Genomic DNA, 12592 nt, shown 5'->3' with positions numbered 1-12592 from the left:
ATGGTGCGCTAAACTATCAAGTAGTCATCATATTGAGCTAGCCAAACGTTCATAACGTCTGCATCTGCTCCTGCAATAGGTTTGTCACCTAGCGGTGCATCAAGGACATAATTCTTCTGTGCAACAATGAGGATAAATCTCATATCACGGACCCAGTCCGCATCATTGCTACTATCATCTTTCAACTTAGTTTTCTCTAGGAACACATATAAAACATAGGGAAGCAATAACGCGAGCTATTGATCTACAACATAGATATGCTAATACTACCAGGACTAAGGTCATGATAAATTAAAGTTCAATTAATCATATTACTTAAGAACTCCCACTTAGAAAGACATCCCTCTAATCTTCTAAGTGATCACGTGATCCAAATCAACTAAACCATAACCGATCATCACGTGAAATGGAGTAGCTTTCAATGGTGAACATCAATATGTTGATCATATCTACTATATGATTCACGCTCGACCTTTCGCTCTCAATGTTCCAAGGCCATATCTGCATATGCTAGGCTCGTCAAGTTTAACCCGAGTATTCTGCGTGTGCAAAACTGGCTTGCACCCATTGTAGATGGACGTAGAGCTTATTACACCCGATCATCACGTGGTGTCTGGGCACGACGAACTTTGTCAACGGTGCATACTCAGGGAGAACACTTTTATCTTGAAATTTAGTGAGAGATCATCTTATGATGCTACCGTCAATCAAAGCAAGATAAGATGCATAAAAGATAAACATCACATGCAATCAATATAAGTGATATGATATGGCCATCATCATCTTGTGCTTGTGATCTCCATCTCCGAAGCACCGTCATGATCACCATCATCACCGGCGTGACACCTTGATCTCCATCGTAGCATCGTTGTCGTCTCGCCAATCTTATGCTTCTACGACTATCGCTACCGCTTAGTGATAAAGTAAAGCATTACAGGGCGATTGCATTGCATACAATAAAACGATAACCATATGGCTCCGGCCAGTTGCCGATAACTCGGTTACAAAACATGATCATCTCATACAATAAAATTTAGCATCATGTCTTGACCATATCACATCACAACATGCCCTGCAAAAACAAGTTAGACGTCCTCTACTTTGTTGTTGCAAGTTTTACGTGGCTGCTACGGGCTTAGCAAGAACCGTTCTTACCTATGCATCAAAACCACAACGATAGTTTGTCAAGTTGGTGTTGTTTTAACCTTCGCAAGGACTGGGCGTAGCCACACTCGGTTCAACTAAAGTTGGAGAAACTGACACCCGCCAGCCACCTGTGTGCAAAGCCCGTCAGTAGAACCAGTCTCGCGTAAGTGTACGCGTAATGTCGGTCCGGACCGCTTCATCCAACAATACCGCCGAACCAAAGTATGACATGCTGGTAAGCAGTATGACTTATATCGCCCACAACTCACTTGTGTTCTACTCGTGCAAATAACATCAACGCATAAAACCTGGCTCGGATGCCACAGTTGGGGAACGTAGTAATTTCAAAAAAATTCCTACGCACACGCAAGATCATGGTGATGCATAGCAACGAGAGGGGAGAGTGTTGTCCACGTACCCTCGTAGACCGAAAGCGGAAGTGTTAGAACAACGCGGTTGATGTAGTCGTACGTCTTCACGATCCGACCGATCAAGTACCGAACGCACGGCACCTCCGAGTTCAGCACACGTTCAGCCCGATGACGTCCCTCTAACTCCGATCCAGCCGAGTGTTGAGGGGGAGTTTCGTCAGCACGACGGCGTGTTGACGATGTTGATATTCTACCAACGCAGGGCTTCGCCTAAGCACCGCTACAGTATTATCGAGGTGGACTATGGTGGAGGGGGGCACCGCACACGGCTAAGAGACGATCAACTTGATCAACTTGTGTGTCTAGAGGTGCCCCCCTGCCCCTGTATATAAAGGAGCAAGGGGGAGGCGGCCGGCCTAGGAGAAGGGCGCGCCAAGGGGGGAGTCCTACTCCTATCGGGAGTAGGACTCCTCCTTTCCTAGTTGGAGTAGGAGAGAAGGAAAAAGGAGGAGAGGGAGAAGGAAAAGGGGGTTGCACCCCTTGTCCAATTCGGACCAGAAGGGGGGCGGAGGCCTCCTTCCTTTTGGCCTATCTCCTCTATTCCCGTATGGCCCAATAAGGCCGATATACTCCCCGGCGAATTCCCGTAACTCTCCGGTACTCCGAAAAATACCCGAATCACTCGGAACCTTTCCGAAGTCCGAATATAGTTGTCCAATATATCGATCTTTACGTCTCGACCATTTCGAGACTCGCGTCATGTCCCCGATCTCATCCGGGACTCCGAAGTCCTTCGGTACATCAAAACATATAAACTCATAATATAACTGTCATCGTAGCGTTAAGCGTGCAGACCCTACGGGTTCGAGAACTATGTAGACATGACCGAGACACGTCTCCGGTCAATAACCAATAGCGGAACCTGAATGCTCATATTGGCTCCTACATATTCTACGAAGATCTTTATCGGTCAGACCGCATAACAACATACGTTGTTCCCTTTGTCATCGGTATGTTACTTGCCCGAGATTCGATCATCGGCATCTCAATACCTAGTTCAATATCGTTACCGGCAAGTCTCTTTACTCGTTCCGTAATACATCATCTCGCAACTAACTCATTAGTTGCAATGCTTGCAAGGCTTAGGTGATGTGCATTACCGAGAGGGCCCAGAGATACCTCTTCGACAATCGGAGTGACAAATCCTAATCTCGAAATACGCCAACCCAACAAGTACCTTCGGAGACACCTGTAGAGCACCTTTATAATCACCCAGTTACGTTGTGACGTTTGGTAGCACACAAAGTGTTCCTCCGGTAAACGGGAGTTGCATAATCTCATAGTCCTAGGAACATGTATAAGTCATGAAGAAAGCAATAGCAACAAACTAAATGATCAAGTGCTAAGCTAACGGAATGGGTCAAGTCAATCACATCATTCTCCTAATGATGTGATCCCGTTAATCAAATGACATCTCATGCCTATGGTTAGGAAACATGACCATCTTTGATCAACGAGCTATTCAAGTAGAGGCATACTAGTGACACTCTGTTTGTCTATGTATTCACACATGTATTATGTTTTCGGTTAATACAATTCTAGCATGAATAATAAACATTTATCATGATATAAGGAAATAAATGATAATTTTATTATTGCCTCTAGGGCATATTTCCTTCAGAGACACGGCGACGGCAAACTCCGACCCGCGGCGAGGGCGGCGACCTGCGTGGTGGGGGTGGGGCAGGTGGTCGGGGATTGACCGGAGGCGTGGGTGCATGCGGGCTGCATGCGGCGCTCCCCTTTTTTCTTTTGACGAGGATTGTGTGCGTGAGGAAGGAGAGAATTGACTTTTGTGCGAAGGGATACCCCTCTTTTTTCTTCTGACGAGGAATGCGTGCGTGAGGAAGAAGGAGAGAGTTGACTTTTGTGCGAAGGGATAAGGCTAATCTGAGGGCCTCTGGCTTGATCTAATTACAAGCATCCCATCTCAAGAAATGAAAATTTTAAGTTGATGGGCAACACCTGAGGGACCAAATGCCAAGCCATTCTGGTGGTCTCTCTCCCATAAAAAATAAATTTAATATCATTGTGGGCACATGATTCACATATCAAATATTAAACTGATAAGAACAAATATTACACTTGATCTTAGCCAAAAAGCCGAGAAAGATATGAGTTGAACCGCTGCCCTACCCCTCTATTTATCCCCTCCTACCGGACGCAGCTTCGGTGCCTTAAAGGCACCTGCCTTTGGGTCACTGACATGTGGGCTAGCCACTTGTTGGGCCCACATGTCATAGACACAAAGGCAGGTGCCTTAAGGCACCGAAATATAGTCCCCTCCTACCCTCCTGTCCTCTCCTCGCCTAGCGAGGTGGTACTAAACGAACTGCTCGCGCCTGACGGTTCAATGCCACCAAGCCAGCCTCTTGCGTGGGCCTAAACATAGAAGGCCTTTTGCAAGGCCTATTTTACGATCACAGCGCTGGCTAATGAGTTGCTCGCGCCGCTGTTTTGCGATCACAGCGCTGGCGAACGCCACGGCTCGAGGGGCAGTCTGCCGAGAATCAGCCGCGTGCACACGCCCGGAGCTATATATATCTACAGCTAAGAGCATCTCCAACCGCGCCCTCAACAAGACCCCCTAGGCGACTTTTCGGCCACCGGTGCTAAAAAATCGGCCCAGTCACGTCCAAGGACCCAATTTTCGTCGGCTCGGACTGAAATTGGCGCCGGCGGACCCAACCCAAATCCGGCGTGCTGGGGGGCGCTCGGGGGCGCTGGGCGAATCGTTTTTGGCGCGAAAGAGCCACGGGCCCTTCTTGCCAGCGACTCGTCTCGCTTCTCGCCGCTTCATCGTCCTCATCGCCTCGTTTCCCGCAGCGAATCAATGCCAAAGCTGCCGCGCGCTGCCGCGCCGGTCAGCCTCCGCCATTGATGCCTCACGGGCGGCGTAGTGAAGGCGTGACGACGCGTGTCCCCGCGCATGCCACGCGTAGACGCGGCGGCCACGCGTGCTCGCGGCGCCTCCACCTATATAAGCCGACCCCCAGCGCGCCGGTGGCACGCACAAAGTCTCCACCGCTGACGCACCCTCTCTCCCCTTCCTCCCTCTCCCCTCGCCGTCCCAGTTCAAAGAAATGGCCGAACGATTCCCAGGCGACGGCGCGGCGGCGAACGGCTTCAGCCGCCGCCACCTTCACGAGGACGAAGCTTGGCTCCTCTTCGAGGCCGAGTACCCGGTCCTGCCGGACATGCGGGTGCCCGGGGCGTGGAGAATCAGCGCCGGCGGGGTCCCGGTGCCACCACCGCCCACCGGGGTGGCACGGCGTGCGGAGATCGCACGTATCCGCGCCTCCCTGCCGCTGGCGGCGAGGGAGGGGCCGCGCTACGTCCCCGACACTCCGCTCTGGGAGCCGTACTTCCGCCGCCGTCACGCCGAGCAGCTCGAAGTCACCAACGCTGGAGGCCGTCCTCGAGTACATCGAGGGCGGCAACACGCCGAGGCTGGAGTACCCCGAGCCCCCGTCCTTCTCTCGCCGCTGTGGGAGCTCGTGAACGCCGATGCGCATGGACCCTGGGGCGTCCTCCTCCTCGTCCGGTCGGTCGACCGGCTCTCCCTGCCTCCGCCCCGTCAAGCCGGAGCCCCAGGACACGCCTGTCAGCCGGCGCACCCGCCGCTCCGGTGTCCGCATCGCCGACTCCACCCCCGCCTCTGGCCGCCTCGTCTTCGTCGCGCCCAAACCGGAGCCCAGCCTCCCCCCGGAGTACGAGGAGCTAGCTCGGCGCGGCTTCTCCGACCGTCGACGACGACGAGGACGCCGCCGGACCGTCCAACCCGCCGCGCCAACCGGGGGAGGGTTGCAGCAGGGATGGCGGCCGCGGCGGAGGCGACGACGACGACGACGGCGGCGACTACACACGATTCTATAGCCTCCTCGGCATGTAGAACGGCGACGAGCGGCGAGGCGAGGGAGACGGCGGGCCTAGTAGTGTGTTTTTTTTTGTAAAATATTTTAAATATGTATAAACTCTCGCCGTGTTTGGTTGAATTTGGTTTGAACTTGCCGAAATATGTATGAACTCGGCGAAAATGGTTGAATTTGCGCCATGTTTGTGCCTCATTTTAATTTTCACAAAAATTTGTGGGCGCCGCGACTGGGTGGCATCACACCCCAGCGCGCGTTTTGCGCCGGTGCGCCCGCAGGGGCGATTTTTAGCGCCTCCTTGGGGGCCAACGGCTGGAGATGCTTTAACCATCACGGGTCACGGCCGAGCGCTGTTGTCAGTAGCGGGCGGAATCCGGGCTCAGTTCCACCATCCTTTCTGAAAGAGCAATTCTGCAAGTGCGTTCATGAGTTATTCAGAACATAGGTTGCTGCAGTCTTCTCTGAATTCACGAGTTATTATTCAGACATTCTCCACCCTCAAAGAACTCAGCAGACCGGATGTCCATTATTAACAGAAAGGCCATGGGATGAGTCGCTAATGATGGAAGTCAGGGACGTCACACAGAAGTTCTTTCAGCTCCCTCACGAGGAAAAATTGAAGATCAAAATGACACCTCAGAGTGATTATAGGTGTGATATCTGAATAAAAACCCAACTCTTCTTGTAGCTAGTTGTTTGGTCCTTGGAATATCTCTACATAAGTACATATGCAATGAACTTTCTTGTGGTCTATCATCAGAGGGTATCAGAGAGTGGGAGAAAATGTTACCAAGGGTAAACCTAATATGCATGAAGCAATTCATGTAAGTTCATCTGTCCCTCAATTTCTTGTAATACTTGTTTAAATTGTTCTGTCATTTTTAGCTAAACCCTTAGAAAATTTTTGCAATGCTACATGCCTATCGAACCGGGCAGATATGGTAATCATGCTAAACCAATGGAAGAATCTAATTTGTGGTATGTTTTCAACTTCCCTTCTCTGTTTTTCTTTAGGATCCCTTCTCTGTTCTTTTCTCTGAAGGTATATTTTAGAGAGCCGTCGTCACATTTTTTTCAGAAAACGGTTCACTGCCTGCTTTTCTGAAGGTAACACTGTTAGACACCTATTGATGTCAGTATGTTCACCATGTAAAAAAATGCTCCTTTACTACTTAATACGCTTTAAAGAGCTGAATAGTTTATCTTCCATGCAGGCCAGATTATCCATCAAATTTTGACACGCTGCTGGAAAACTATATAAGCCTTCTACAAAGTCCACTTATCTGAATTACTTATTCTTTTATGCTCATCGATCGTATCTGACAGTGTTTATCATGCCATTTTTTATTTCAGATCTTTCAAGGAAGATCATGCGAGGCATAGCCTTGGCACTGGGCGCGCAGTTGGATGCTTTCGAAGGCGGAACAACAGGAGATGCTTTCTGGGTTCTCAGATTGATTGGCTATCCATTCTCAGCTGGCATCCCACCACGCATTGATATTGGATGGTAAGCACACAAAAAAACATATTTGTCTTATGCTTACTTGGGTGGATACATCTGACTGCTTTTCTTCGATACACCATGCATCCTATGATCAATTCAGTGGAGCTCACACAGATTATGGTTAGTACATTGTATCGTGTTCTTTAAGTCAATACTAGAACACTGTATCGTGTTCTTTAAGTCAATACTAGAATAATATGTTTGCCTTTTTAGGAAAAACGCATATGGTATTTTTCAAAACATTAAACCAAAAATCCTGGGGGGAATACTTTTCCTCATTTTGTTAAACTGCAGGCCTTTTTGACACTGGTGAATCAGGACGGTGATATCTGTGCTCTTGAGATACTTATTACTTCACTAGCACACATATCTTGTACTATTATCCATCTATGCCCTCTGTTTCCTCTGTCAAGAAGCAAAGAGATTGATCTGCTGAAACTCTTTAGTAAATTTGGTATCAGGTAAGGAACCAGTCTGGTGAGTGGATATAAGCCAAGCCCGTACCCGGGACCTTCGTTTGCAACATCGGAGACATGCTGAAGGTTTCCTTGTTTGCAACTTCACTGAATTTTATCTGTTTTGTCCGCCTAATTCAGTCTTTTCTTGTAGCAACCTTATCAATTGTAAATCATTTTCTTGTAGCTACCGTGTATCTGTCGCATTCTTCTATGAGGTATGTATGTATGTATAGCCCTCTCGCGGACGAACATATTTATGATATGTATGGCTGTACCGATTGAGTTGCTTATACTCGATGTTTTTTTCTGAAACAAATGGCCTGTATATGCAGTCGAACTTTGACGCTGCGGTGGAGCCCGTGGAGTTGTGCCGAGAGAAAACCGGCGGCGTTGCCAAGTATGAGAAGGTGGTGTATGGGGAGCACCTGGTGCAGAAAGTTCTCACCAACAACTTCGTTATGTAACAGTTTCTGTAGCATTAGCATGTACTGGAAACGTTGGGGACCGGCCACGGCGCTTCGTCAATAAAACATGTTGACAAACTATCCCGGTGTGTTGTGACCAGGCAAAGGAGTGCCATGGCAAAGCGCTCACTTTGCAGGCACAATGAACAGTCACTCTATTTGTTATGCTCATACGTAGAGATCTTTTTTTCAACGAAAAGGCTAGAAACTCCATCAGTTTTTCTATAGAAGGTGATTATGTCGGTTCGAGCCTCCCGGGCGTCTCGGTCCTTTGCCATCTCAAGAACAACCTACCAACGGCTCAACCTCCCGTCCTACAAGCATTTTGGGGGTTCAGAATGAACATATCTACTCACTCACAAACTGGATGCAGACTGAACTTCAAAGCACTTTGGCAGAACAAATCAAATTTAAAATTGTTTTGGTTGGGGTGTGCCTGCCCAGGCAGTAGTGCAACGCACCGGGCGACACCCAAGGGACCCAATGGCAAGCCATTGTGGTGGTCCTTCCCCCACAAAAAATAAATTTAATATCACTATGGGCACATGGCCCACATATCAGATATTAAACTGATAAGAACAGATACTACACTTGATCTTAGCCAAAAGGCCGAGAAAGGTATGAGTTGAACCGCTGCCCTGCCCCTCTATTTGTACCCTCCTCGCCCTCCCGTCCCCTCCTCGCCGAGCGATGTGGTACTATTAAACGAGTTGCTCGCCCCTCGCGCTGCTGAGTGCGGACAGTGCAAGCAATGCCCCCGAGCCAGCCTCTTGCGTGGGCCTCAAACAAAGAAGGCCTTTTCGCCGATATATACTACACTTAATCTTAACATCAGCCTGATTCGCGCCTGGCTAAACGAGTTGCTCGCGCCTCCTGCTGTTTTGCGATCACCACGGATGGGCGGCCTAGGGAGAACGAGCCGCGCGCACTGTCGAGCCTCTTCCTGTCACGGGCGGAGCTATGTATGTACAGCTAACATTCACGGCCGAGCGCTATTGGACTGCTTCAACCAAAATATGTATGTACTGCTGACAGTCACGGGCGGAAGCCAGGCCTGATTCCCCATCCTTTCTGAAAGAGAAATTCAACAGTGCGTTCATGAGTTATTCAGAAATATATGTTGCTGCAGTCTTCTCTGAATTCACGAGTTATTATTCAGACATTCTGCGCCCTCTCTGAACTCAGCAGACTGGATGTTGGAGTGTGACGGTCTGACGGAACAAGTAGTTCTCCTTGAGGACATGCAGCTGATCGATACATGTTTATCCTTTTAAATTTCTCTTTTCCGCACCAGTCGTGTTAAGGTGATATGGTTGATGCACTGTTTGTTTATCTGAAAAGTGAGTTCTCTTTTTTCTTGAAAATATGAAAAGTGAGTTCTCTTTTCCTCTTTGCATGATGAGATATCAGCCAGCTCGTCGAGAAGATCGATGATCCTTCCATGGCCGACGACGAGGGTTTCCTGGAGGACGCTTGCAGGGACGCCGGATTCTTCTGTTTGGTGATCACTCGTTCAACTTTGTGATGGCAATTTGGACTGCCAAGCAGACTATACAAAACTGGAAAGACCTTTTTATACTCATTTTTTATGTTGTTGTGATATTTCAACAGAAAATGAAAATAAAATAGTATCAGCAGTTTGCAGACAAAATGCTGTACTGTATCAATAATAGAATGTAATAAAACGTCATGTGTGTGTCATGTTCAATTGTTCTGTGCAGCTGGTCTTTCCACTTTGGGTTTTTGAACAAAAACTGGTCTTAAATCATCGGTAGCGTGTTAATTAATATTTAATAATGTGTTGTTGTCTAGACCAACTATGGTAAATGATGTATATGTGCGTTATTAATAGAAAGATCATGGGATTGCGGAGTCGCTGATGATGGAAGTCAGGGATGTCACACGCAAATTCTTTCAGCTCCCTCGCAAGGAATAACTGAAGATCAAAATGGCACCTCAGAGTGGTTATTGGTGAGATTGCATAAACTTTTCAACCTGTCTTGTTTCCTTTACTTGTAGCTCGTTGTTTGGTCCTTGCAAGCCTTCGCTTATTAACTTATGTTATAACCCTGATACATGAAGCAATTGATAAGTTCACCTCTGTCTCTGAATTTTTCTTGTCGCATGTTTAAGTTGTTCTATTTTCTGACTACATCATGAGGATAAAAATTGCAGTGCTACACACCTATCGAACCAGACAGATAGAGATATTTTGCTAAACAAATGTTAGTATATAATTGGACTTTTATAACTACCAAACGTTCGGATTTTAGCAATAGGCAAGAACAATCCTTACTCCACTTTAATTATATTAATGCATGCATTAGAATGACTAATTTTTCTAGAACGTGCACTCCTCCCTCTAATTACATGCATATATGCATCAAATGATGAAAAGTTGATGTCATCCTAGATTTTTTTTTACTTTTTTCAAATTTCAAAATGTTTTGTAGCTCAAACCGTTGCCCCGATTGAAAAACCGTCTTCATAAAAAAAAACATCTCGACGAGATCTTCGAAACTAGATCCCATGTTGATATGTTCTGATAATTTTTTTTGAGACCAAAAGTTACCACATCTGGACTATGTAAGTTAGCACGTCTGTCATACATAAGTTACCGTGTCATTTACACAAAAGTATTCGGGGGTGTGTTTTCGACAAACTTTTATCCCAGTGTCAAACGGTGATTATAGTGTTTGCAATGAGTTATCAACTTTGTTGTGTATATTACCATGTTGCACAAAAGTTATCGGGTTATGTTTTTCAACAATTTTTATCAACTCAGTCAAAAAATTACCACGATATTTGTATGAGTTATTAGCTCTCATGTGCGTGCATTATCATTTTGTTTACACATGAGTTATTGGGAGGTGTTTTTTAACAATATTTTTCCTTGGTCAAAAGTTACCGTGTATGGACTACGTAAGTTATCAGCTTTGTTGTATGTATATTGTCATGTTATCTACACACAAATTATCAGGGTATGTTTTCAACAAACTTATATCCCGGGGTCAAAAGTTACCGTGGGTTTTGTGGTGAGTTATCAACTTCATTGTGTAACTTGGTATCAGGTCTGACGAATGTTTTCAATAAAAAATTTCTCTCGAGTCAAAGTTATCATGATATTTATGCGTGAGTTATCAAGTCTATAGTGTGTAAATTATCATGCTATCTATACAGAAGTTATCGGAGGATGTTTTCAACAATTTTTTCCTCTCGTGTGAAAATTATCACGATGTTTGTGCATGAGTTATCAGGTTTATAGTGTGTAAATTATCATGCTATTTACACCAAAACAAACGGGGCTGTATTATACCACAAGTAGCCCGATAACTTATAATCATGCTGATAACTATGGTACATCTAGTCCGATAACAAAATAATAACCATGTTGTAACTATAATACATCTAGTCCTGTAACTAGTTATACATAAGTTATAGGGTATGTGGTATGTGTACTATTATGCTATGTACACAAAAGTTAACGTGGTATGTTCAAATCATTTTTTTTCGAATTAAAATTACCACGGTGTTTGTACGTTAAGTTATTAGGTATGTCAAATTACCGTGCTATTTACACCAATGTTATGGAGTGTGTTTCAAACAACTCTTTTATTCTTCCATTAGATCAAATAGCTAGCGATCGAGTGATGCGGAACCTGCTCGACAGAAAACCAAGACAAATTAGTAATGCAATGTGGAATGTGTGGGGCAAAAGAAAAACCAAAAAAGACCGAGTAGGGAGGAGTGTATCGAGGGATGAGAATCAACAATAAGTGGGTACTCTGTTAAAAAAACCACATACATGTTAGATAGAAAATCATAGGTCTGTACCTACATAACACAAATCTAGTTTTTGTACGTAGTATAGCAACCAACGATAGTTCAGGTGGTTTGAGCACTTGTTTTATTTCCTCAGTTGTGTTCGGAAAAAAAAATTCAATAAAGCCTCATATAGACAATCCTGGAAAGTAATAACTACTAGCAGTTTTTTTCTCGCCCATGACAGGGGTTTGGTTGGTGCATGTGCACAATCGATCGTTCGGATTTCATCTAATTAAAATTTCAAATTCTTTTGGTTGGGGTGCGCCTGCCCAGGCAATAGTGCAACGCACTGGGCGACACCCGAAAGACCCAATGGCAAGCCACTGTGGTGGTCCCTCCCCCATAAAAAATAAATTTAATATCGTTGTGGGCACATGGCCCACATATCAAATATTAAACTGATAAGAACAGATACTACACTTGATCTTAGCCAAAAGGCCGAGAAAGGTATGAGTTGCAACGTTGCCCTGCCCCTCTATTTGTAGCCTCCTACCCTCCTGTCCTCTCCTCGCCTAGCGAGGTGGTACTAAACTAACGACCTGCGGTGCAGAGTGCGGACGGTGTAATGCCAGCCTCTTTCTTGCATGGGCCTCAAACAAGGAAGGAGGCCTTTTTGGCGAGGCCTGATCCGCCCCTGGCTAAAACGAGTTGCTCGCGTCTCTGGCCGTTTTGCCATGACGGAGTTGGGGAACGCCACTGCTCGAGGGTTGCCTCGAAGAGGTTGACCTGAAGGTGCATGTAGCTCCACTCGGAACAACTTGACGTCGCAATCTTGTGCGTGATGTCTCTCAGCATAGCCACGTAGAGTAGATGTGAAGATGGCATCAAGGAACGAATATGGTAGTGCTAGCGTATCCATACGCGAGATCAAGCATAGCAGCCGTGGCTGTCA

The 12592-nt window shown here is 46.3% G+C and overlaps 2 non-coding genes and 2 pseudogenes across 2 annotated transcripts; 1 reads left to right on the top strand and 3 right to left on the bottom strand.

Moving 5' to 3' along the window:
- The window catches only part of LOC125527759 (homoarginine-6-hydroxylase 2-ODD-233-like), a 71449-nt pseudogene extending 63574 nt beyond the window's left edge, over positions 1-7875 (top strand).
- LOC147960900 (U2 spliceosomal RNA) lies at positions 3519-3693 on the bottom strand (annotated as a pseudogene).
- Positions 7876-8300: 425 nt separating the features above from the next.
- Positions 8301-8497, bottom strand: LOC125527760 (U2 spliceosomal RNA). The gene has a single exon (XR_007292261.1). It is a non-coding gene; the product is annotated as a U2 spliceosomal RNA (small nuclear RNA).
- A 3457-nt stretch (positions 8498-11954) lies between these two features.
- LOC125527762 (U2 spliceosomal RNA) lies at positions 11955-12151 on the bottom strand. The gene has a single exon (XR_007292263.1). It is a non-coding gene; the product is annotated as a U2 spliceosomal RNA (small nuclear RNA).
- Between the last annotated feature and the right edge of the window lie 441 nt (positions 12152-12592).

The sequence above is a fragment of the Triticum urartu genome, chromosome 7A, assembly GCF_056163025.1.
Source record: "Triticum urartu cultivar PI428250 chromosome 7A, HENAU_Tu73, whole genome shotgun sequence".
NCBI classification, from domain to species: Eukaryota; Viridiplantae; Streptophyta; class Magnoliopsida; order Poales; family Poaceae; genus Triticum; species Triticum urartu.
Note: the sequence above shows the minus strand (reverse complement) of the source record. Positions and strands in the feature narration are given on the sequence as shown.